This window comes from Taudactylus pleione, unplaced genomic scaffold, assembly GCF_031769625.1.
Source record: "Taudactylus pleione unplaced genomic scaffold, aTauple2 ptg000093l, whole genome shotgun sequence".
Classification (NCBI taxonomy): Eukaryota; Metazoa; Chordata; class Amphibia; order Anura; family Myobatrachidae; genus Taudactylus; species Taudactylus pleione.
In genome coordinates, this window is record NW_028284495.1 from 10195231 (window position 1) to 10222740 (window position 27510).

Consider the following 27510-nt stretch of genomic DNA (forward strand, 5'->3'; position numbering starts at 1 on the left):
GTGCAAACCTGTCAACCACCACATATAGGTGCGTACACACATAGCGATTTTTTTACCCGATTTGGCCGATTTTGACGAATCGTGACGACAAATCATGTAAAATATGGCCAAATCATGAGTTTCCACTCACGATCATGATGCCAATGCACATCCCTGTTCGTCGTACATCGCATCTTCAGATCTGCCGTGCTGTAGGGCAGATTTGCTAGTCTGGGACACAATGCACTGGATGCACGATTGATCTTAAGTCAGATTGGACATTTTTTACTCCAAATCGTGTGAAGAACTGCCGAGGAGCTGCCGGGGGAGAGTTCGGGGGAAATCATACACATTGTGGAATCGTGTGCAGATCGCTATGTGTGTAGGCACCTTAAGGATGACAGGTGAGCAGAATATACTTCACTTTACCACATTACTACATTTGTTTCTGAATTTCTCAATAAAACCTTTCAGCTTATGGGATGCCGTGAAAACAAAGCTGATACTCTATGGCGCTGTGATTCAAAAAAGTTTGGGATCCACTGATAATCCACTAACTGTATATTTATTTACCAAAACTAAGTGAATTCAATTTCCTCAGTCTGTGATATTTTAGCCACAGACTGGGTAAGATATCTATTTACCTCTCACAACCCCTATTTAAGATGGTAGAGGTCAGGGGCGTTGAGAGACGTGGCCTAATCGTGGGAGGCATGGCCACGCCCCCTTAGGACATACTTGCCGACATTTCACTCCCTCCTTCCAGGAGGGAGCAGTCGGGCTTTCTTGGTGGGGGGTGGGTCGCTGTAAAAAGTCGGCGTGACCCAGGGATGATGCGTATTTGGGGGCGAAGCATGGGGCATGACATCGCGATCGCGGCTCTGTCCCCTCTTCACAATGCCGTTATTAATGGCATTGTGCGGCAGCGGGCAGGGCAACGATGGCACAATTCAGCACGAATCGCGTCACCGGCCCCTCCGTTGCCGGGATTTATACTGTAGGTACAGTGGGGGGGGCGGACGGGTCGCTGGGGCCCGGGAGGCTTGCCTGCTTTTCCGGGGGGCCGAGAGCGGCCCGGTCGAATCGGGAGGGTAGGCAAGTATGCCTTTAGGATTAAAAAAAAGTAAAAAATTATTTGTGCAGTGCTGCTGCATGCTGGGGAGGGGGCCGTGATGAGTCCCTTATTCCGGCACAAAGCCAGTTGGGGGTGCGATCAGTGTGATCGCTACCCCCCCAGGCATATGAGACTGCAGCAGTCGCGAGCAGTCTCCCAGTGCAGCCCAGCACACAGCAGCGTATGCTGTGCTGCTGTGAGGTAAGAGGGGGGGGCAGACCCGGGCACCTCCAGCAAGCTCCCGCCACCGCCCTGCTTTTTGAAGCTCTTTCAACAGTGCTGCAGCTCCAGTACCTCTCACCATGTCTCCAGGAATTCACAGACACCTCAGAAGCATTTCTACCCCCCCCCTCTCCCCAATGTACGCATACACACAAGCACACACACACATACATACACACTCACACACATACACACACTAACTTGAAATCTGGCTATTGCTCTCCCTGAGGGGCCTATTCATCATACCTAAAGTTTCTCTGGAGGTAATTAGGTTTAGAACTCGCATGGTGTTCTACCTAATTACCAGAGGAATTCATCATTCCTCCTCTCCATAAGTATCTATTCCGAAAAGCTGTCATTTTTGCGATGACAGCTTTTCGGGAAATAGATAGTTATCTCTATCTACACTAACTTACCACAGCTGGAATCTGTGCTGTACATGCGCTGTTACGACCTACAGCTGTGATAAGTTTGTGTGTGTCCCCCCTCCGCTCACCTGCCCCCCTCCCCCGTTCAGCACTTACCTGCCCGCGCAGCAGCCTCCGGCTCCATCTGCTATGCTGTCACGTGTTCTCACAGCAGAACACAGTACTGTTTATACAAAAAAAACGTTTGTTTTTTTTTTCTAAACTTTATTATGTTCTGCTGGGAGAACACAATGCCAGCATAGCAGATGGAGCCAGAGGAGAGACCAGAACGCTGGAGGAAGGCGCCGAGGGACCTGCCCAGCTGGATGCAGGTAAGTGTTACTTACTATACGCCACCTCACAGTGGCGGATAGTAACACCATCAAATTCCAAAAATACATAATTTTCGGAATTTGATGAATACCATAATTTCCATATCCCTGCTTCCAGAACCTCTCTTGCTCTGGTTGGCGGCTCCTTTTGCCTTTACTCTCCTCCTTCATTAAACAAACATATAAGACTCAACAATGTTGACTCAACCCTCACCATCCACCCTCAAGAATTAACAGGGTAACATGGACAGGTCTACACAAACATTTAATACTGCAGGCTCACGTCCCTAAACACAGAGCTATTATGTAACAAACTTAGATACAGTGTTAGATCTATATCTATCTACAAACACCCAACCAAGCTATGCTCAACATTTTACTGAATAACAAGACACAAAATAGCTCTGCTGAGAGCTTCCCAACAGCACCATGACCACCATAGCCCATAACCGCCAGAGCCCAGAGGATCCCACAATATTCTATCCAATATGTGGAATAACTCATCGTTTGCAGTACTCTATTCATGTCAAACATTTATCGACAAGGAATGTTGGTGTTGCCTAAAGCATCCGGAGAGAGCAATTTGCCTTCCTCCAATAAAACTTATTTCCTACAATGTCACCCAGGACTCAAAAGCTAGACATACATACAAGCATATTACACTACATCAGCTAGTAAAACTAAAAGGTACAGCTGTCCTACTGAACTAGTCCACCCTTTTGAGCCATCTATAGTAGGTCCTCAGATGAGATACATTATCCTTACTGCGCCTCTGTGTATACACACCATGGGACACATGCGTTGTGCGACTTTTTAGTGACTTAGACACATGCGCAGTAGAAAAACATTGACAATTTGCGCAAATATCAGGATTGGGTCCAACTCAGAATCAGGCCCAATGTGTTTGTGTGCTGTGGATAGGGGAGATTTCAGGGTTCACTATAGCAATATTATATATAACAGGAAGCACTGATGACACAATAAGTCACACCATAAACAACTAAATATCAATTGTACTGTTATAAATCTTTTTTTATAATAGTGGCTAAGTGTTCTAAACTAATTTTCCTTACTAATGTTATAGGTTTAATTTTTCACCTGTCAGTATCTACGACCAAGCTTTATCTTTTGAACACTACAAAAAATGCTTTATATATATATTTATATAATTAAATAACATACAGTATATCATTAAATATAAATATAAAATTAAACTTATAGCATTAGTAAGGCCACTATTATAAAGAAAATAATCAATGTATTTATAACAGTACAATTGATATACAGTATAATTTAGTTTCTCTTTGTTAAATATCCTTGTCAGGGTACAATAGGTTGCTCCCTAATTCCTGGCATCACATTTTGCGCATATGTATCTGCAATAAAAGCTTTTAAAGTTGCACAGTCTGCAGCCCCTAGAAGCACATTATGGCCAGCGATTAGCACGGTGTCGGCTTCCTGCTGGTGCAAGGAAGAGCCCCGAACTCAAGCCTAAGCCTGGGGTGCTCAGGAACAGCTGCAGATTAGCTACAAGGCAACATAAGCGGCCACCTAGGGCCTGGCAGGTCCCAAGGGGCTCGCCCAAAACTAGATAGCATGTAGTCGGAAATCCTTTTCTGTGCCTCCTTAAACCGTTCCCAGAGACAGGGCCGGCTCTAGGGGTGTTTTGACCAGAGTGGTCGAACAGGGGCGCCACCCATAGAGGGCGCACCCCTCCCCAACATCCCGATTTCAGCAGGACAGTACTGTCCCGCTGTTCCACCTGTGGGCCGAAGTGGCCCGCGGGTGGTCAAATCGGGAGGTTGGGGACCCCCACCACAGCAGATATGCGGAGGTGCCGAAGTCTGAATGGATGCTGCGCGCATGCTCGCGGCATCCATTCAGTGACAGAAGAGGACTGGGGGAAGCCCAGCTAGTGAGGCCCTCCCCAGCCTGACGTTATTTGGAGGCGTGCCATGCAGGCACGCCTCCAAACAACGACATGTAGGAGGCATGGTCTATGGTAATTAGACCATGCCCCCTTTTCAGTTGTTGGGACGCACTGTAGAGAGGCGGCACAGGGTGCTCCGGCCCCTGGAGCCGGCCCTGCAGTGGTAGTGGTAGTCTGCAGTGCATTGAAGGGGGGGTGTGGCTTCCCGGCTCCAGTCTGCCCCAGACGGCCCTGCATCTGCCTGCTGCCAACATAATGCTGCTCATGCTGTGTGCAGGGACCTGCTCCAGGAGCCACAACACCTTAGCAATCAGAGAGGGAAAGAGGAGAGGGCTGCTGACTATGAGGAAAGGTTAGCGTCGACCTGCTATAGTCTGGGAGTGGGGCAGGGGGGTCGCAGAAAGGGGGGGTCGTGGGGAGGTCGTGTCTCTTGTGCTGTGTGGATGCATAATGAATTAATGAGTCTGTGTCAGTAAGTGTGTGTTTGTCAGTAAGTGGTGTCAGAAAGTGTGTGCGTCAGTAAGTTGTATCTGTCTCAGTAAGGGGTGTCTGACAGTAAGTATGTATTGTATAATAATGTGCCATTAAAGTAGTGTCAGTAAGGGGAATCTTCAGTATTTGGTATCTGTGTCAATAGGTGTGTGTGTCAGTAAGTGTCTTTATTAGTAAGTTGTATCTGTCAGTAAGGGGTGTCCATTTCAGTAAGGAGTGTATGTGTAGGTAAGTGTACCTGTGTCACTAGGTGGTGTTTGTGTCAGTAAGTGTGTTTGTGTCAGTGAGAGGTGTCTGTGTAAGTAAGTGTGCCTGTTAGTAAGTGGTGTCTGTGTCAATAAGTGTGTGTTAGTGTCTGTGTCAGTAAGAGGTGTCTGTGTAGGTAAGCGTGTCTGTCAGTAAGCAGTATCTGTGTTAGTAAGCAGTGTCTGTCAGTAAGTGTGTTTGTGTCAGTAAGCTGTCTGTGTCAGTAAGGTGTGTCAGTAACTATGTCGTTGTCAGTAAGGGGTCTGTGTCAGAAAGTCATATCTGTCAGTAAGGGGTGTTCCTGTCAGTAAGGCAGTGTGTGTGCATGCAGCTACTATATGGGGCAGTGTGTGTATGCAGCTATGGGGGCCCTGTGTATGCGGCTATGAGGGCAGTGTGTGTGTGTGTATGTGGCTATGAGGGCAGTGTGTGTGTGTATGCGGCTATGAGGGCAGTGTGTGTGTATGCGGCTATGAGGGCAGTGTGTGTGTGTGTGTGTATGCGACTATGAGGGCCGTGTGTGTGTATGCGGCTATGAGGGCCGTGTGTGTGTGTGCGGCTATGAGGGCCGTGTGTGTGTGTATGCGGCTATGGGGGCCCTGTGTATGTGGCTATGAGGGGTGTGTGTATGTATGCGGCTATGGGGGCCATGTGTGTGTGTATGCGGCTATGGGGGGGCATAGCCTAATTACCATAGGCCACGCCCCCTGTGTGACGTTTTGGGTTTTTTTAGGCATGCCACCAGAGCCGGATTTAGACCTCATGGGGCCCTAGGCAAGATACCGGTTTAGGGGCCCCGTCTCTCAAACAATCCATAGCACTATTCTTTCATTCCTAATTCATGCTGCGGTGCAGCACCCTGGTGCGCCACGGCCTTGAAACGTTGGCTAGATGAATGAATAATATATGTATTGTTTTTCATAAGACTCAGAGAATCGCCGTTATTTTCACCTGTGTGTATATATATATATATATATATATATATATATAATATTTACACACACACACATACGTTCATATCATATATATATATATATATAAAACACACACACACACATATAGATATATATATATATATATATAGGAGACACATACTTACACATGTGTGTATATATAATATATATATATATATATTATATATACATACACACATATATGTGTGTGTGTGTATATATATATGTATATATATATATATATATGTAGACACACACACACATACACAGTACATATACACACATAGCTTTAGGACCCCAGTGCCTTTAATTAATTACATCTTAATTGGTGAAAAAAAAAAACTGTTCAACACTGCCTCTTACTTTTGTGATGCTAGCACACTGGCTCAGCCACAGCCGCCCTCAGCTGCATCGCGGCCGGCATGTTACAGCTTCCACCCGCCTCTCTTCCTTGCAGCTGTGCGGTTGGGGCCCGCTCGTTCTTCCCAAGTCACGCCCTCTTCTTCCATGCAGCCTGCGCGTCACCCAGTCACTGGGAGTCGCAGGCTGCAACTTGGTATTTGATTGGTCCACCGTCGGCCGGCAACCCAGCACTGCTCTGCGGCGCCGACGGGGACTGGGGACTGTGCGGCTGCTACTACTGGGAGGGTTGGTTGCAGATCACGGGATGTAATATGTGGTGGGGGGACCGGGAAGACTTACTCAAAACTCTGCACTGCAGGATCTGTCCAGGGTCGGATAGCCGGGAGTAAGTTACGTGATAGGAGAAGTGTTTTAGTAAGAATATCACATGATAATAAGGGTTCACCTGCACCCACCTACTCATCCCAGTGCGCACCTCCTCATGCTGCATTGGTTGTCATAGAAATAAATAGTGAATCGATAGCCATAAAATATTTGGAAGAGTTTGAGATATGGCGCACTTAGGGGTAAAAGATATAACTGTATCTAACAGCCTAAATCCACTCTGGCCCTTTCACCTAAAGGACCAATCATAAACTCAGAAAAAGAAATAGGGTGAGTGGTTTTATGGCGCTACCCCTTATCTATTCCTGAAGATGGTGAATAGAATATATGTGAAAGACTAGAGGCATGTAATAATTCAGCAATTTAATTATATAAAACTGCCTCTACATGGGGAAACAACAATCCTTCAAATACAGATATAACACATATATAAAATTAGCAGTTAATAAAAAGACATAATTACCCTAAAAAAAAAGGAAATAAAAAGTTACTAAATCACTGAACAAAACTTAAATGAATCAGTGCAAAGTTTAGTGCAAAAATATTATGATTGGTTCACACCATAAATATAAACATGGGGCCCCTTGACCATCCGGACCTATGAACAACGAATGGCTTTTCAAGGGGATAGATGTTATGGGCCCCAATGCTTATGTGTGATGGTCCAATTCCTGAATGTCCACAGTCACAGCTGCAAACGCATTTCAACCACCGTCAGGGTCTTTATGAAGGCTGTGACTGAATGGGGTTTAAATACCCTTGTAATGACTCATTTCCTATCTGGTGCTCTCTAGAAGCCAGCTCAGAAAGAAGCATTGTGTTAAGGGTATTGTCCCAATCCAAATCTGAAAACCATCTAATGACTGAAGCCACATAATATTTAGCCTGCATGAAAGCTAAAGGGTGAATATGAAATGAGGTAAACTTTTCTGACACCTCCGCGTAAGTAAGAGAACGTTTCAATGAAAGATTGAGAAAAGTACCTATATTTGTCAAGCCTTCTCTATGCAGTTTGGTAAACAGGAACAATACCCTACCCCCTTGAAACTCCGGGTTTCCTATAAAAGGCAAAAAGATAGATTTATGGGAATTTAAATGACATCGATGTTGAAGAATATGCCACACTTTACGTGTGGACCACAAAAGGTGATTATCGTGTAAATGATTTGGAATTTCTTCATCATGCATATGCAAAAAGCTTACTAAATTACAGTCTTCTAGAAAGTGGCCCTCAATTGACAAATTAGCGTAAAGGTCTTGGTTATGGAGCCAGTCTCGAAGATACCGCATTATAGCTGCGTGATTATAGTTTAAGATGTGAGGAAAGTTGATGCTCCCATTCACTTTGGTCTGCTGTAATTTGATCAGCCCAATACGTGGGCATTTGGATCTCCATATACATTTTCTAAAGAGGGAATTTAACACTCAGAGATCTTTCTGAGTTAACAGAAGAGGAAGGGCCTGGAACAAGTACAGCAGCCTAGGAAAAGTTGCCATCTTAATGAGATTGGCTCTACCCAATTAGGAAAGACAAAGGTGTTTCCAGCCCTCCAATTCTTCATTATTTGTGTAATTGCATTTAAAAAATTAAGCTTATATAAATCAGATGGATGCTTGGGAAGTTGAATTTCCAAGTAGTCAATACTAGATCTGGCCCATCTCAACAGAACCCCAGCCAGGGACTTTTATGTTTGGATGAAGATGGAGGCCTGCAGACTTTAATAAATTCACCACATACCCCGAGATCTTTCCAAAATCTGAAAGCTGGGACAGAATTTTCCCTAAAGAAGACTCAGGATTCTCAATATAAAGCAACAGATCATCTGCAAAAGCAGTTAGCTTAATCTCTGCTGCTCCCACCTTAATCCCCTGGAACTCCAACCAGGTCTGGAGAATCCGAAATAAAGGATCAATACACAGATTAAACAACAATGGGGAGAAGGGACACCCCTGACGAGTTCCTCTGTGCATTCATATCGGATCCCCACGAAACCCCATTTACCAACAAATTCGTAGTAGGATGAGAATATAAATTTCGTATCAATTCTATGAATATAGGATCAAAACCCCTCCTCTCCAGAATAGCAAACAGATGTGGCCAGGCTACCAAGTCAAAAGCTTTGTGTGTATCTAGGGTAAGTAACATGCCTCTCGGCCTCTTTCGAAAAGTGCCTTCCAGTACAGCCGCTAGGGCCAGGCAAAAAGCTCAAACTGAGTGTCTGCCTCGGACAAATCCTGTCTGATGTGGGGTCACCAAATCCGGCAGAATAGTCTGCAACCTATTGGCCATTATTTTAGCGAGCAATTTGAAGTCCAATTTCAAAAGCGAGATCGCACGGTAAGATTCAGCAAACAGTGGGTCTTTACCCGGTTTGGGGATGTGTTGTATAAGCGTCAGTGAAGGAAGAGAAGGCCGGTGCATCACGTAGTATTTTATTAAATAATTCTATTATAGTGGGTGTTAAGCTATCTTTTAAGAGTTTATAATAAGAAGCCGAAAAGCCATCAGGTCCAAGAGACTTATGAGGGAGCAGAGTGGCCATCACACTGTGTAATTCTTCTTCTGAAATATCTTTTGCTAACATTTCTCGTTGTTTTTGGGTTAAAAAAACAGGTAATCAGGCTGCAGATAAAAGTTGTTCCTGTAGGTCCCCCTCCACTGGAAGTGATTGATAAAGATTTGTGTAATATGAATGAAAATTAGATAAAATCTCTTTAGTGGTAAAATGCGTTCTATTGGATGAAGGGTCCTTAATAGCTGTAATAAAGGATCTCCTTGCCCATGGTTTGGACATAAGTTTGAGGAGTTTGCCATGCTTGTTGCCCCATTTGTAATACATTTGCTTAGTGTAATCTAGTCCAGTGGTTCTCAAACTCGGTCCTCAGGACCCAACGCAGGTCACGTTTTCCAGGTCACCCAGAAGGTGTACAGGTGTATTAATTACTCACTGACATATTTTAAAAGATCCACAGGTGGAGCTAATTATTTCACTTGTGAATCTGTGAGGAGACCTGGAAAACATGCACTGTTTGGGGTCCTGAGGACCAAGTTTGAGAACCTGTGATCTAGACAAGTTCTAGCTTGCACAGATAAAAAGGACTCCAATAGTTTTTTATTTCTGAGATATTCCTCAAGAGTGTTCGAAGATTGATTAGATTGATATTGCTGGAAAGCCATTGCCACTGCGTTATGCAATTCAAGATATTGCTTGTTCTATTCTCTTTTGAGTTTAGATACATATTGCAAGATATATCCTCACATATATGCCTTAGAAGGACTCCAGAACAAAACAATGTCTTGCCAATGTTCAACTTTGACGTCCAAATAGTTGGACCAAGACGTTGTTAAGAAGCGGTTAAAGTCCTCTGATTTAGTTAAATAGTCTGGAAATCGCCATAGACACTATGTTGAGGCTAAACAAGCATGCCACAAATCCAAAGACACTAGGGCATGGTCCGAGATTAATATCTCACGAATCTCCGACGTCCTTACCTGTGACATTAAAGAATTTGGGATGAGGAAAAAGTCAATCCTGGACAATGATTGGTGAACTCAGGAAAGATGAGTATATGTTTGTTTTGAACCATGTAAAAGCCTCCAAGGATCAGAAAGTTGATGTAATGTTTTGAGGGACTGTATATAGTACCAAGAAGGTGTATTAGGCCTAATTACTGGTGGAGATCTGTCTATAGTGGGGTCATCCACGGAATTGTAATCTCCCGCTAGAATTAGTTCATGCACCCATCTATGTGCTAGCACCTGGGATAATTTGGCCAAAAATTGGTTTGGAGATATATTCGGAGCGTATAGGTTAACTATTGTGTAGTTACGTCCTTCAACAGCCAAATCCACTAGCAGATAACAACCCTCTGGGTCTATTAGCTTGTCTAAAATAGAATAGCGTAAATTTCGATGAAATAGAATCGCTACCTCTCTTGATTTAGATCTATACAGCTGGGTACACACTGACAGATACATTGGCCGATCAATTGATCGGCCAAAGTATCTGCTACACGTCGGGCAGTGTGTACCCACGATATGTCGGTGAACGTCGGCGTTCACCAACATATCACATTGGCTGTGCTGCACAGCCGATGGACAGATATGTCTGCAGACATATCTATCCATCGGCAGGTGTGTACGGGCAGACCGCCCGTACCCCAAACAGTGGCAGCTGCGAGGAGGGAGATGAAAGCGGCAGCCACGAGGAAGGGGGCGGGACACGCCCCCTGGTCACTGGGACCCACAGCAAGACACAGATGATGACCGTTCAGTGTGTATGAATGTCCATCATCTGCAGATCACTCGATCTGCAGATATATCTGTCAGGTGTGTACCCACCTTAAGACACTGCAATGCATTCTCCTATCCATCTAGCCCGGAGGGCACACTCCTCTCCCTGTACCCAATGTGTTTCCTGCAACAATACTACATCTGGATTTAACCGGCGCAGGTGGGTCACAACCTTTTTAAGTTTAATAGGTATATTGAGGACATTCACCTTCCACCACACAAAATTAAAATGCGGAGGTATCGTAGGCTTATACCCCAAATTTAGCTGATCAGACATGGATCGATGAGAGAGAAGTAAACTGTAGAGGACCACTCAACGTATAAAGGCCAAGAAAAAAAGAAAAAGGAGTCGACTCAAATATTTAAAAAAAAAGAAAAAAGGGAACCCCCATTAGCACCCAATCTCACGGCCCTGCTACCCCCATCGATATAATACACTCCTGAAGATCAGAGTATTTAGAACAGGGACGCATCAAAGTTTTGATATGTAAATGAACGATACAGAGTACAATGAAAGTTGTCAAGGCAACAAATAAGTTACAATCAAGTTGTTTAAATTTTTTCGTTGAAATACAAAATGGTGGGAATATACCACCAACTTCCACCGAGGATCCCATCCCAAAGCAGGAGGGATGCTCCATACAAACATAACACATAATAGCAAACAGAAAAGGGGCTATGAGCCATAACAAACAGAATACATGAAAAAAGATATAAGATCGCAAAGCACAGGCCTATAAACCTTTAGGGCATACATAAAAAATAAATTGTCACCATAGAACTGCCACATTAAAGCAGTACATTCATTTATAATGAAAACAATAAAGTGTCGTGAGAAAAAAAATCAAGTGCCATGTATCCATCATGAAGCTAACATGGATCTAACAGAGACTAAATTAAACCTTGGCGACATATTGAAAGGACACTTCAATCACCCTACCAAGGTTAATGTATAGACAGCAAAAAATTAGTAGACAGATTCAGTCATCCTGACGTGGAGGGGAACCAGAAAGATCCCTAGAGAGGTGAGCTTTGGCTAATTTGGGATCAGTAAATAACAGGGGACGCCCATTCTCTATGACCCTCATCTTAGCTGGGTACATCAGTGCAAATCGCCTATTTTGTTCCACCAACATTTTCCACATATCAGAAAAATCACAACGTTCCTGGGATACCATCACAGAAAAATCTTGAAAAATCTGAATTTTTACATTATCAACCATGAGGGATTGTGTAGCATGATAGGCCGTCAGGAACTTTTCTTTCGCCCTGAAACATAAGAATTTAGTTATTACAGGTCGGGGTCTGGAGTCACATCCAGAGTATTTAAGGCCTATTCTATGTGCCCTATTTGTGAAATGGTTGCCCCATCAGAAATCCCTAAAACCTGAAGGACACGAATGCTAAGAAAATCCATTAATTGAGGATCCATTAATTGAGGACCCCTCACAGTTTTCAGGATCCCTATGAATCTTAAATTGCTTCTTCTATCCCTGTTCTCTAAATCATCCAACTTAGCAAAGAGGGTTTGTGTCTGATGATCTATAGTTGCCTGCAAAGCGTGAACATTGTCTTCACAATCACTAGTGCGGTTCTACTGTCACTATCCTAATTTTATTAAGGGACGCTTCTAGATGAGTATGGAGGTCCTCAAATCTTTTATCGAGCAGAGGCATTAACATTTAAATTGTTACCTTAGGATTGTCCTCTGATGAGGAAATGGAAGTGGGTTGAGAAGCACCTGATGGACCCTCTGCAGAGAATAACGGGGGTGAGGGAGGATAGGCAGATGCATTTGATTTTTGCTTATTCCTACCCATGTTTATCTCTGATGAAGAATTAGAATTATGTAATGGTGGAAATTTCTCTATGAACCTGTCCATGCCCTAAAATGGGCAAGCTGGGAGAGATGTTTATAATCCCTTGCGAACCAACCTATCTACAATAAACTCTGAATCACATACAAAAATATCTGATAATAGCCTGTGTTTGGCTCAAAAACCCAAATAGGTTCATAAACTCATAGTTAATACCTAGAATAATAAAATAAATACTGAGCGCTATGTGTATATGACTAATAGTAATGTGGCACCTGTGAAAATAAAAACTGGTTAAAACAATTTTGTTTATAGCTCCTTTTGGAGAGTTTTGGTGGATCCCTTCGTGGAGTGGACTGGCATTGCCGCCCGCAAAAATAGATGTAAACTGTCTCTCCCTACCTTACCCTTCCTGAGACCAACCGCTCCGTCTCCTCCACGTGCGGTGGTTCCGGATGTGGTGATGGTCGGGGAGTCAGAGAGCTGTAGCCTGGCCTTGGCTGTAGCTCTCTGTAGTCTCGTGGCGTCTGGCGTCTGGCCGCGATCGGCCGCTGGAGATGACGTCACTCGAGACAGAATGGGTGGCGTGTGCAGCTGACTGTAGACAAATAGTCCAGAGAAAGTCCACGCTCTACACCTGTTACCTCCAACGCGTTTCGTAAGCTTGCGCACTTTATCAAGGATGGTATATAATCCACCAGTGGTGGTTTAAATAGCAAAAAACTTTATTTAGAAACCGGAACTGCCTCCAGGAAGTGGGTTAAAAAGGCGGTAGCCATGTGCTTCTCCTCCATATTTTTGGATGGAAAAGTAATTAAGGTGCCACATATAAAAGTGTATAAAATGTATAAAGATGATGTAAAATTAAGGATAAGTATATAAAATGTTAATTACATGTTTAAGATCAAATGTATAAATAAACTCAAGTCTATATGAACGCATTTAATTCAATGTCTATATTTAATCCACATGGATATAAAGTCTTTAATTCATAAATCCATCTTGTTTCTGCTTTTTTTAAATTGTTGACCACATTTCCTCCTCTCCAATTACGCTGGATTTTCTGAATAATTGTGAATTTAAGTCCTTCTGGATTTTTTTCATGAACTTCTAGGAAGTGGTTAGAGACGCTATGGGTAACCAATCCTCTTTTTATATTGTACACATGTTCTGCAAGTCTGGTTCTTGCTTTTCTCTTCGTTTGGCCCACATATTGCAGGCCGCACGGACACTCCAGAAGATAAATTACTTCCTCACTATCACGAGTTGTGAAATCTTTATTTGTGTATACTTTTCCAGTAATATTGGATCTAAATTCTTTTAAAGGTTTTGTAGATGTTATTTTTGAATTTCTACACGCTGGACATTTAAGGCAACAATGATGTCCTTTGTTCCCCAATGGATGGTACTCTTCTAAAGGAATAAAACTTCTTACCAACTCTTGTTTTATATTCTTTGCTCTTCTATAAACCACACAGAGTTTTTCTGGAATTATAGAATTCAGGTCTGTGTCCAATTTCAAGATATGCCAATGTTTGTTCAATATTGTTTCAATTGTTTTATTATTACTGTTAAACTGCGTTATGAACAATAAATTCATTTCTTCATTCTCATTTTTTTGTTTATACGTAATGAGGTCTCTTCTTTCCAATTTGTTCACTTTCTCCAGTTCAATATTCAAATCCTTTTCTTTATATCCTTTACTCATGAAATTCTTTTTTAATTCCTCGCTTTGCATCTGGTATACTGACTCCTCCGTACAGTTTCTTTTGTATCTCCTAAACTGTCTGCCAGGGATATTCTTCACCCAATTTCTATGGTGGTTGCTGGAAATGGGTAAAACGTTATTTCCATTGACATTCTTCACATGGGTCTTGGAATGGAGATTATTGTCTTATACATAAATTTCTAGGTCTAAGAATATTATTTTCTCTTTGCTTATTGTAGTCGTAAACTCCAAATTGATGCTGTTTTCATTGATATAGTTGATGAAACCATCCAGGTCTTCTTCTGAACCGTCCCATATGAAGAAAACATCATCTATGAATCGTTTCCAGCAGACTAAGTTGTTTTTGTATTGGTTGTTATCCCAGATGTATTCGTTTTCCCATTTGGATACGAACAAATTTGCATAACTCGGTGCGAAGGAGGTTCCCATCGCAGTACCGCGTTTTTGAAGGTAGAAATTGCCCTCATACCAAAAATAATTGTGGGTTAAAATGAATTCAATGTTTTCCATTATGAAGTTGATCTGTTGATTTTTTAATGTCGTCATGGTGGAAAGAAAGAATCTTGTGCTCTCGCATCCGATATCATGATCAATGCATGTATATAGCGATTTAACATCGCTCATGCCCAAAATGTAGTGCTCTTTCCATTCCAATTTTTCTAAAATTTGTAAAATACTTATCGTTTCTTTCAGATTACTTTTTTGTATTGATACTAGATCTTGCAAGAAAACATCGATGTACTTTGATAGATGCGATGTACTTGAGTTTAGTCCCGATATTATTGGATGCCCCGGAGGGTTCAGTATATCTTTATGAACTTTCGGTAGAAAGTAAAATGTGGGTATCTTCGGATCCTTTTCTTTAATGAAGTTATATTCTTTTTCATTTATGATCCCTAGATCATACCCTTCATCTAACGTTGTATCTAATTGTTTTGCAAATTTCGAAGTGGGGTCATTCTCCAAAATTTCATACGTTTCTTTATCACCCAACAATCTTTCAGCTTCTTCTTTATATTTTGTTTTATCCATTAGGACGATTCCTCCCCCTTTATCTGCCGGTTTTATAATCACTGATGTATCTTTTCTCAACAACTTCAGAATCTTTCTTTCTCTGATAAGTTGCTTTTTATTTTTTGTTTTTCCGGTAAAAGGGAGATATCTTTTTCTAACAACTTTTGGAACGTCTCTATATGGGAGCCTTTGCAGAATGTTGGATAGAAAACTGAAGGTGGTCTAAATTGTGTATGTTTATAATTTCCTTTCTCTATTTCATTGGAATTTTTTGCTGTTATCGCTTTTGTATAAAATTTCTTGATACATAGTTTTCTTATAAATTTTTGGACATCTATGAATAAATCAAATTTGTTTATACTGGACTCTGGAGCAAACGTTAGGCCCTTTTCCAATAATGATATTTCAGATTGTGTAAGGATTTTTTGACTCAAATTGAAAATAGTAGTTCTTGACTCTATTGATTCCATCTTCCTTTGTTTAGAATTTCCTCCTCTCTTGCCCCTTCTCCTAGTTGTGGGTTTCTTCTCATTTTTTTGTTCATCGACATTGGGATGTAATCTGGAGGTTTCTGTAGACCATGGTCCAGTTCTAAAAAATCTTCCATGTCATTCTCATCTTCATAATCTTCTCCTTCTTGGTTTTCATATAGATTCCTTTTCATCTGTTGCTTTCTGGGTGTATGTGGAGGTACATCTACCTTCTTTTTCTGCATAATATTGTGTATAAGAGAGTTAAATTCCACTTTTTCTTCCCTGATTGCTGACTCTCGTCCTGATCTATATGACTCCTTGATTAATCTATAGGGGTTATTCTCAAAGGAAAAATTCCATTTATTGTATGGTAGATAATCTTTTCTTCCATTCTTCAATGGTGCAGTCTTGATCAAAGGCTCTTTTTTGTAAGTTTCTTGTTCTTGTTCTCTCTTGTATTGTGAATAATTTCTTTGTTGTGAATAGTTCCTTTTTGATGTTGGATGTCTGTAGCTTTTGTGATTGTATATGTTTTGCCTAGGTTCTTTGATCATTCCTCTTTTTTCATTAAGTTTCTGTTGATATACTAATAGTTCTTCTGTATCTCTACTATATTTTCTTTGCTTTTGTAGAATGATTCCTTCTTCCAATTTTTCTATTTTTTCATTAGTCATTTTTATAAGATTTTTGTCTCCGTATAAATAAAACTGCCACCTTCCAACCGACACAAATGGACTTCTATGAAAGATGGAACAAAATCTTAGACTCTTGCTCAATACAATTAATGAAATTAATAGTTGAAGATAGAAAATTAACTCTGGAACAAACGAACGAAAGCATACAAATGTATGAGAAGAGATTTGAAAGCCTTACAGGTATGGAAGACTTCAAAAATCTTATAAAAATGACTAATGAAAAAATAGAAAAATTGGAAGAAGGAATCATTCTACAAAAGCAAAGAAAATATAGTAGAGATACAGAAGAACTATTAGTATATCAACAGAAACTTAATGAAAAAAGAGGAATGATCAAAGAACCTAGGCAAAACATATACAATCACAAAAGCTACAGACATCCAACATCAAAAAGGAACTATTCACAACAAAGAAATTATTCACAATACAAGAGAGAACAAGAACAAGAAATTTACAAAAAAGAGCCTTTGATCAATGGAAGAAAAGAAGAATGGAAGAAAAGATTATCTACCATACAATAAACGGATTTTTTCCTTTGAGAATAACCCCTATAGATTAATCAAGGAGTCACATAGATCAGGACGAGAGTCAGCAATCAGGGAAGAAAAAGTGGAATTTAACTCTCTTATACACAATATTATGCAGAAAAAGAAGGTAGATGTACCTCCACATACACCCAGAAAGCAACAGATGAAAAGGAATCTATATGAAAACCAAGAAGAAGATTATGAAGATGAGAATGACATGGAAGATTTTTTAGAACTGGACCATGGTCTACAGAAACCTCCAGATTACATCCCAATGTCGATGAACAAAAAAATGAGAAGAAACCCACAACTAGGAGAAGGGGCAAGAGAGGAGGAAATTCTAAACAAAGGAAGATGGAATCAATAGAGTCAAGAACTACTATTTTCAATTTGAGTCAAAAAATCCTTACACAATCTGAAATATCATTATTGGAAAAGGGCCTAAAGTTTGCTCCAGAGTCCAGTATAAACAAATTTGATTTATTCATAGATGTCCAAAAATTTATAAGAAAATTATGTATCAAGAAATTTTATACAAAAGCGATAACAACAAAAAATTCCAATGAAATAGAGAAAGGAAATTATAAACATACACAATTTAGACCATCTTCAGTTTTCAATCCAACATTCTGCAAAGGCTCCCATATAGAGACGTTCCAAAAGTTGTTAGAAAAAGATATCTCCCTTTTACCGGAAAAACAAAAAATAAAAAGCAACTTATCAGAGGAAGAAAGAAAGAGTCTGAAGTTGTTGAGAAAAGATACATCAGTGATTATAAAACCGGCAGATAAAGGGGGAGGAATCGTCCTAATGGATAAAACAAAATATAAAGAAGAAGCTGAAAGATTGTTGGGTGATAAAGAAACGTATGAAATTTTGGAGAATGACCCCACTTCGAAATTTGCAAAACAATTAGATACAACGTTAGATGAAGGGTATGATCTAGGGATCATAAATGAAAAAGAATATAACTTCATTAAAGAAAAGGATCCGAAGATACCCACATTTTACTTTCTACCGAAAGTTCATAAAGATATACTGAACCCTCCGGGGTGTCCAATAATATCGGGACTAAACTCAATTACATCGCATCTATCAAAGTACATCGATGTTTTCTTGCAAGATCTAGTATCAATACAAAAAAGTAATCTGAAAGACATGATAAGTATTTTACAAATTTTAGAAAAATTGGAATGGAAAGAGCACTACATTTTGGGCACGAGCGATGTTAAAGCGCTATATACGTGCATTGATCATGATATCGGATGCGAGAGCACAAGATTCTTTCTTTCCACCATGACGACATTAAAAAATCAACAGATCAACTTCATAATGGAAAACATTGAATTCATTTTAACCCACAATTATTTTTGGTATGAGGGCAATTTCTACCTTCAAAAACGCAGTACTGCGATGGGAACCTCCTTCGCACCGAGTTATGCAAATTTGTTTGTATCCAAATGGGAAAACGAATACATCTGGGATAACAACCAATACAAAAACAACTTAGTCTGCTGGAAACGATTCATAGATGACGTTTTCTTCATATGGGACGGTTCAGAAGAAGACCTGGATGGTTTCATCAACTATATCAATGAAAACAGCATCAATTTGGAGTTTACGACTACAATAAGCAAAGAGAAATAATATTCTTAGACCTAGAAATTTATGTAAAAGACAATAATCTCCATTCCAAGACCCATGTGAAGAATGTCAATGGAAATAACGTTTTACCCATTTCCAGCAACCACCATAGAAATTGGGTGAAGAATATCCCTGGCGGACAGTTTAGGAGATACAAAAGAAACTGTACGGAGGAGTCAGTATACCAGATGCAAAGCGAGGAATTAAAAAAGAATTTCATGAGTAAAGGATATAAAGAAAAGGATTTGAATATTGAACTGGAGAAAGTGAACAAATTGGAAAGAAGAGACCTCATTACGTATAAACAAAAAAATGAGAATGAAGAAATGAATTTATTGTTCATAACGCAGTTTAACAGTAATAATAAAACAATTGAAACAATATTGAACAAACATTGGCATATCTTGAAATTGGACACAGACCTGAATTCTATAATTCCAGAAAAACTCCGTGTGGTTTATAGAAGAGCAAAGAATATAAAACAAGAGTTGGTAAGAAGTTTTATTCCTTTAGAAGAGTACCATCCATTGGGGAACAAAGGACATCATTGTTGCCTTAAATGTCCAGCATGTAGAAATTCAAAAATAACATCTACAAAACCTTTAAAAGAATTTAGATCCAATATTACTGGAAAAGTATACACAAATAAAGATTTCACAACTTGTGATAGTGAGGAAGTAATTTATCTTCTGGAGTGTCCGTGCGGCCTGCAATATGTGGGCCAAACAAAGAGAAAAGCAAGAACCAGACTTGCAGAACATGTGTACAATATAAAAAGAGGATTGGTTACCCATAGCATCTCTAACCACTTCCTAGAAGTTCATGAAAAAAATCCAGAAGGACTTAAATTCACAATTATTCAGAAAATCCAGCGTAATTGGAGAGGAGGAAATGTGGTCAACAATTTAAAAAAAGCAGAAACAAGATGGATTTATGAATTAAAGACTTTATATCCATGTGGATTAAATATAGACATTGAATTAAATGCGTTCATATAGACTTGAGTTTATTTATACATTTGATCTTAAACATGTAATTAACATTTTATATACTTATCCTTAATTTTACATCATCTTTATCAATTTTATACACTTTTATATGTGGCACCTTAATTACTTTTCCATCCAAAAATATGGAGGAGAAGCACATGGCTACCGCCTTTTTAACCCACTTCCTGGAGGAAGTTCCGGTTTCTAAATAAAGTTTTTTGCTATTTAAACCACCACTGGTGGATTATATACCATCCTTGATAAAGTGCGCAAGCTTACGAAACGCGTTGGAGGTAACAGGTGGAGAGCGTGGACTTTCTCTGGACTATTTATCTACAGTCAGCTGCACACGCCACCCGTTCTGTCTCGAGTGACGTCATCTCCAGCGGTCGATCGTGGCCAGACGCCAGACGCCACGAGACTACAGAGAGCTACAGCCAAGGCCAGGCTTCAGCTCTCTGACTCCCCGACCATCACCACATCCGGAACCACCGCACGTGGAGGAGACGGAGCGGTTGGTCTCAGGAAGGGTAAGGTAGGGAGAGACAGTTTACATCTATTTTTGCGGGCGGCAATGCCAGTATACTCCACGAAGGGATCCACCAAAATTCTCCAAAAGGAGCTATAAACAAAATAGTTTTAACCAGTTTTTATTTTCACAGGTGCCACAATAGTCATATACAAATAGCGCTCAGTATTTATTTTATTATTCTTGTCATTTCTAATTGAGCTGCTGAAAACATCAGAGCGCGGTGGTACATTTATTTCTTCATAGTTAATACCTGTAATGTAATAATATTGAGCTTAGGTGTTATCTAAATTCCAGATATTTGGTATCAAGCAAGGCATGCAGGTATAATATTGTTAGAATCAGAAATAATAAATGATATTAGAGAGCCCTCTGACTGGTTAATGAGGCTATATGACAATAATGAGATCTACAAACCCACAGCAGTAATAGTGTCACAACCAGAATTGTTGTAGCTGGCGGTTCGCGGTCTCAGCCTGTGCGTGTGCTTTTGGTGTGGTCCTACTGGTGGGAGTGCTGGTGTCTGGAGGTTGGCGTGAGGTGCGCGTGGTTGTTCCAAGGGTACAGGCCATCTGGTGACAGGTGAGACTGGCAGCACTGTCACGCTGGGGACTGCTGGCTGCTGCCATCTTGGTTTTGGGCATGTGACCTGCATGGGCCAATCAGGTTGGAGCTTCTGGCATGTGACTCTCAGCAGCCTATCATGCACTTTCCCATGGTACTTAAGGGTGTTCAGCACCTCTAGCACCTCCAGTTGCCAGTGCAATGTGTACACAGCGCAAGCTGTGTGAGTTGTCTATGCTCCTTAGCTCAGTGTGATTATAGCAGTCCCAGCAGTACTCAGTTTCCTGCTCTGTCTCCACCTCAGGCTGTTGCCGGATAGCCGCATCTAACCTGCTATATCCCCGTTACTCACCCCACGGTTGTGACTCCCCCAGCTCTCCAGACTCAGATCCCACTCTAGTACTAGATCTCTGTTCCTCAGTCTCACCTCCATTGGACTTTATTTCTCTGCCTGACACACCTGTTCCCAGCTTCATTACTTAGACTTTATCTCTCTGCCAGACACCTGTTTCCAGCCTCATTAATTGGACTTTGTTTTTCTGCCATACATTTGTTTTCAGCCTCACATCATTTGGACTTATTTATTTTCTGCCAGTTTATATGCCTATTACCATTTCATGAATTATAATACTCCTATTAAACCTGCTGCATTTCAATACTGCAACTCCGTTCCAGTTATTTCTCCTGCATCCACACCGGGTTCAACAAATAATCCAGACCTGACATATATCATGTAAGCTCAGGTAAAACAAAGATACAATTTGTATCAAAAGTAATGGTGGACAAGAAATACAGCAGTGAAATAATCTTACTCCCAATCTCGAAAACGTGAAGTTACTGTTTAACAAATGGGGAGCAGGAGACTAATCAATCCTATAGGATCAGTAGTGGAAAAAAATTACAGCTGAATGTAGACAGTGGCGGGCTGGGCCGGGGGGCAGGGTGCCATGTGCCCCCCGGGCCGCAGCGTCATGCGGGCCGTGGGCCGGTGCAGTCTGTGTCACTGTGACACAGACTGCACCGCGTGTGTAGCGTTGACCGGACGGAGTTCGGTCAGCGCAGCGCTACACTGACAAACACACAGCCGCCGGCTCCGGCAGCTGTGTGTTTGTTGTAAGCAGCCACCAATGAGAGTCTGTCAGACTCTCATTAGCTGCTGCTGCTGCTGCGCCCACTGCGGGAGCCGCTCCATCTTCTGGCTCCCGCAGTGGGCAATGGGAGAGACGTCATGATGTCATATGACATCTCTCCCATAATGCAGAGCGGCCCGGCCCGGGGGGACAGACGGAGGAACAATGGCGGCGGCGGGAGCGGGGATTCAGGTAAGTCTTTTTTTTATTTTGTTTTTTATATTATGTGTGTCTACTGGGGGGGGTCTGGCACTACTGGGGGCACTACAAAGGGGGGGACTACTACTACTGGGGGCACTACAAGGGGGAGGGGACTACTACTACTGGGGACTACTACTACTGGGGGCATTATAAGGGGACTACTACTACTACTGGGGGCACTACAAGGGGGGTGGGGGACTACTACTACTGGGGGCAGTATAAGGGGACTACTACTACTAGTAGTACTGGGGACACTACAAGGGGGGTGGGGAACTACTACTACTGGGGGCACTGCAACAGGGAGGGGACTACTACTACTGGGGACTACTACTACTGGGGGCACTATAAGGGGACTACTACTACTACTAGGGGCACTACAAGGGGGGTGGGGGACTACTACTACTGGGGACTACTACTACTGGGGACACTACAAGGGGGGGACTACTACTACTGGGGACACTACAAGGGGGGGACTACTACTGGGAGCACTACAGGGGGGGACTACTGCTACTGGGGGCACTACAAGGGGGGACTACTACTAATGGGGGCAGTACAAAGGGGGGGACTACTACTATTGGGGGCACTACAAAGGGGGGGACTACTACTACTGGGGGCACTACAAGGGGGGGACTACTACTGGGGGCACTACTGGAGGCCTGCATAAGGGTGTTCTCTCCTGTGGCACACGGGGGCACTGCATATGGGCACTACGACAGGGGTCTGCCCTAATCTTTATTTTTACCTTACATTAATCCCATATGGACCCGCCTCCTCCCTGGAACACTTGAGGGGGGCGCCGTAGCACGCATATTCTTCGGACACCCTGGCTACACGCTACTCCTCTGCCAGGGCCGCCTGCATGCATTTGCCCCCCAGGCTAAAAGTTGCCAGCCAGCCCCTGAGTGTAGAAGTGGAGAATACACTTGAGACAAATATTTAACAGAAAAGGTTATTACATTAAAGAGGTTGTAATTAGCAAAGGCCCCACTAGGTGGAGACAAAGCCTAGGATACTAGTCCACCAGCAGTTTTACAAGGTGAGCCCTATATGGCCCTGGTATAGAGTGTGTATCAAAGGCAAAGTAGTTAACTCAATATATTAAAAAAAAAAAAAAACAAGGGTGAATATTCCTGCAGTAAAGAGGATTCACAACAATAAGTCCTCCACTAGTCAGAGCTTGACCCGTAGATCCATCAGCCCTCCGAGTGACTTTATGCAGAGGTTCTATTAAAGAGAAATAAGCAAGGGGTGAAGTAAGGGGAAAATATGGGTCGGGAGGGGCAGAGGGGATTGGGGGGAAAAGGGAGTCACACACAAGGGAGGCAAGGATTGAGTGCAAGGGAAAGGAAAAGAAAATCAAGGAGATGTTAGTCAGAAGGGAAGGACAAGACAATGTTAGCACCTGGGGGGAGCAGGGTCACATCGTCCCTCTCCTCTGGGACAGGACCTCCAGCTACTCCAAGTGGATGCCAGGGGTATATCAGGCAATCAGCAGGACCGGTAAAACAGCCTCCTCTGCTCCGTAGGTAGAACCCCTCCCGGCTAATGCAGCACGCAGCAGTAGGGACTGCAATCCCAAGGCAATGGTAGAGCAGTGTCCAGCAGGTAGCACGACTGCAGCGGGGGTCAAAGGGTCTAATCCACCACTCCACTCCCAGCAGTCGGCTAAGCAGATTCCCTGCTCTCTCAGCGCCGACAGCGTGATGCACTTCCCTCACTTAGAGGATCCGATGAGTAGCTTGTGGGTGTGCAGGGGAAGTGCCAGGGTCCCGGCAGTCAAAAGAGCTCCGTATGAGGACCGGGAACTTCAGGCGATCAGCAGGGCCGATAGGGAAGCCTTCTCTGCCTCGCTGGTACAACCCCTCTCGGCTGATGCAGCCCGCAGCAGTGGGGACCACACTCCCAAGGTAATAAGGGGAGAGCAGTGTCTGGCAGGTAGTATGACCGCAGCAGGGGTCAAAGGATTTAATTCACTACTCCACTCCTGGCAGCCGGCTAAGTAGATTCTCCGCTCTCTCAAGGCCCCCATACATGGGGTGATTTTTCACATGATCTGGCCGTTTTCGACTGATCGGAACGACCAATTGTGTGAAAAATAGGCTTTTCATAGACGAATCCGATGCGATGCGCGTCCGCGGCGTCGTGGATCTGCATCGTAGATCAGATGGTTTTGCAGAAAGATCTGCGATCCATCATGTATGATCTGACACACATCATACGTACTTTTGCTGTAGTACGATGCGATGTGCGATGTCCCTGGACACTCCCATCCTCCATTTTGTGGCAGACGACGGGAGAGGAGAGAAGCAGCAGCATCGTACATAACAGCGTGTGAATTTAAAAAAGTGAGTATATCGCCTGTACACCCTGAATCACCAATGCATAGCCCTGCCCTATCAAACCCCTGACCCACCAATGCATACCCCCTGCCCACCACGTGTATATTAACTCCTGTGCAACCAATGCATAGCCCTGCCCTACCAATGTGTATTTCACCCCTGCCCACCAAAGTGTATATTAACTCCTGCACCACCAATGCATACCCCTGGCCCCTCAAAGTGTATATTAACCCCTGCACCACCAATGCATACCCCTGGCCCCTCAAAGTGTATATTAACCCCTGCACCACCAATGCATACCCCTGGCCCCTCAAAGTGTATATTAACTAGGGATGTGCGCCGGACCATTTTTGCCCGATTGGATTTGGTTCTAATTCGTCGTCTGGCTTTGGATTTGGATTTGCCAAACTGCGGTGACTGGCTTTGGATTTGGATTTGGATTTGCATTTTTTGCCAAAATTTGCAAAAAAAATCTAAAATGACATGAATTGGGCTTTTTTTTCTTCCTAGAGTGTTATTTACCTCAATAACATGAATTTCCAGTCATTTACAGTCAATTTAGACCACCTCACAGCTGAAATTATTGTTTTCAACATTATTGGCCAAGGGTTGCAGTGACTGGTTACCAAGCGTCAGAGCAGCGGCGCAGTGGCACAGACACCACAGTTTAAAGCACATCTATGAAACTATGCCACACAGCAGTGGCAGAAATGAAAGGTAGTGGAAGATGGAATTGTCCTTGGGCCCACCCACCCAGTCAGTGGGGTATGGCCAGCAGAGTCACAGTACTTGTATACACAGTGGGCTACATCCCAAGGAGACATAGTGCTTGTATACACACAGTGGGCTGATGCCCACTCACGGAGCTTGTATAATACACACAGTCAGCCTATGCCCTGTCACGGAGCTTGTATAATACACACAGTGGGCTTATGCCCTGTCACGGAGTTTGTATAATACACACAGTGGGCTATGCCCCTTCACGGAGCTTGTACGCACTCACTGGGCTTATGCCCTGTCACGGAGCTTGTATAATAGACACAGTGGGCTTATTCCCTGTCACGGAGCTTGTATAATACACTCAGTGGGCTTATGCCCTTTCACGGAGCTTGTATAATAGACACAGTGGGCTATGCCCTTTCACGGAGCTTGTATAATACACTCAGTGGGCTTATGCCCTGTCACAGAGCTTGTATAATACACTCAGTGGGCTTATGCCCTGTCACAGAGCTTGTATAATACACTCAGTGGGCTTATGCCCTGTCACGGAGCTTGTATAATACACTCAGTGGGCTTATGCCCTGTCACGGAGCTTGTATAATACACTCAGTGGGCTTATGCCCTGTCACAGAGCTTGTATAATACACTCAGTGGGCTTATGCCCTTTCACGGAGCTTGTATAATAGACACAGTGGGCTATGCCCTTTTACGGAGCTTGTATGCACTCACTGGGCTTATGCCCTGTCACGGAGCTTGTATAATAGACACAGTGGGCTTATGCCCTGTCACGGAGCTTGTATAATACACTCAGTGGGCTTATGCCCTTTCACGGAGCTTGTATTATACACACAGTGGGCTAAACCCAGTCACGGAGCTTGTATAATATACACACAGTGGGCTAAGTCCAGTCACAGAGCTTGTATAATACACTCAGTGGGCTAAGCCCAGTCACGGAGCTTGTATAATACACAGTGCACACACAGTTGGCTAAGTCCAGTCACGGAGCTTGTATAATATACACACAGTTGGCTAAGTCCAGTCACGGAGCTTGTATAATACACTCAGTGGGCTAAGCCCAGTTACGGAGCTTGTATAATATAAATAATACACTCAGTGGGCTAAGTCCAGTCACGGAGCTTGTATAATACACAGTGCACACAGTGGGCTAAGCCCAGTCACGGAGCACACAGTGGCAAGAAGTATAACTACTCTCTCTAACTGTAATCTAACTCTAGTCTCGCTTTTCCCCTCTCTATCACTACCTAACTAAGCATGATTGTTCCGTCTGGATACAGTCACACGAAATGACGCTGCGCCTTTTATAGAGGCCGAATGTCACCCAGCTCTCGCGAGGTCTTGCGAGAATCCGATGCCGGACGGGAGACGTTCGGCCTCGAGGTGGAATCCGAGTCAGGCAGGAACACCCGAACTTGCGTTCGGGTGGACTCGGATTCCACCTGTTCGGAGCGGTTCGGATTCCTCAGAATCCCAACCGCTCATAACTATTAACCCCTGCGCCACCAATGCATACCCCTAGCCCCTCAAAGTGTATATTAACCCCTGCGCCACCAAGGCATAGCCCTGCCCTACCAATGTGTATTTCACCCCTGGCCCCTCAAAGTGTATATTAACCCCTGCACCACCAATGCATACCCCTGGCCCCTCAAAGTATATATTAACCCCTGCACCACCAATGCATACCCCTGGCCCCCCAAAGTGTATATTAACCTGCACTACCAATGCATACCCCTGGCCCCTCAAAGTGTATATTAACCCCTGTGCCACCAATGCATACCCCTGGCCACTCAAAGTGTATATTAACCCCTGTGCCACCAATGCATACCCAAAGTTGAATTCACCGTTTCTACGAAATATCACATGCCAAATAAACAAACTGCATTTATTTTGTCAAACGTATTAAAACTCTAAAAATATAATTATTATTTACAAATGTTCAACTTTAAAACCTACAAAAATTTAAACTTTTACAATATATTTCCCCAACAGGAATGACAAGTGCAAGAGAGAGAGTTCGGGACGGGGTTCATTGAAATCTTCCATACCCATGAGTGTTTGTGGCGAGTCAAAAGTCAGCACTACCTCAACAAAATAAAACGCAATGAGGCTATCCAGGAGCTAATTCCATTTAACAAGACCTTCCATCCAGCTGATGATATGACAGAGGTGTGGGTGAAGAACAAAATACGGAATCTCCGCACTATATACGTGAAGGACAAAAGCAGGAAGAGAGTCGGCCATCCGAAGCAGGGGCAGCTGACACCTATACAAATATGTTGTGGTACTTTGACCTGCTGAAATTCCTGCATGAGCAGGAACCGCTGCGACCTTCACACGCTCTAATGGTGGTGACTACAGAGGACCCTGGAGTGGAGAACCCAGGGTCCAGAACAAGAGTCCTCTTG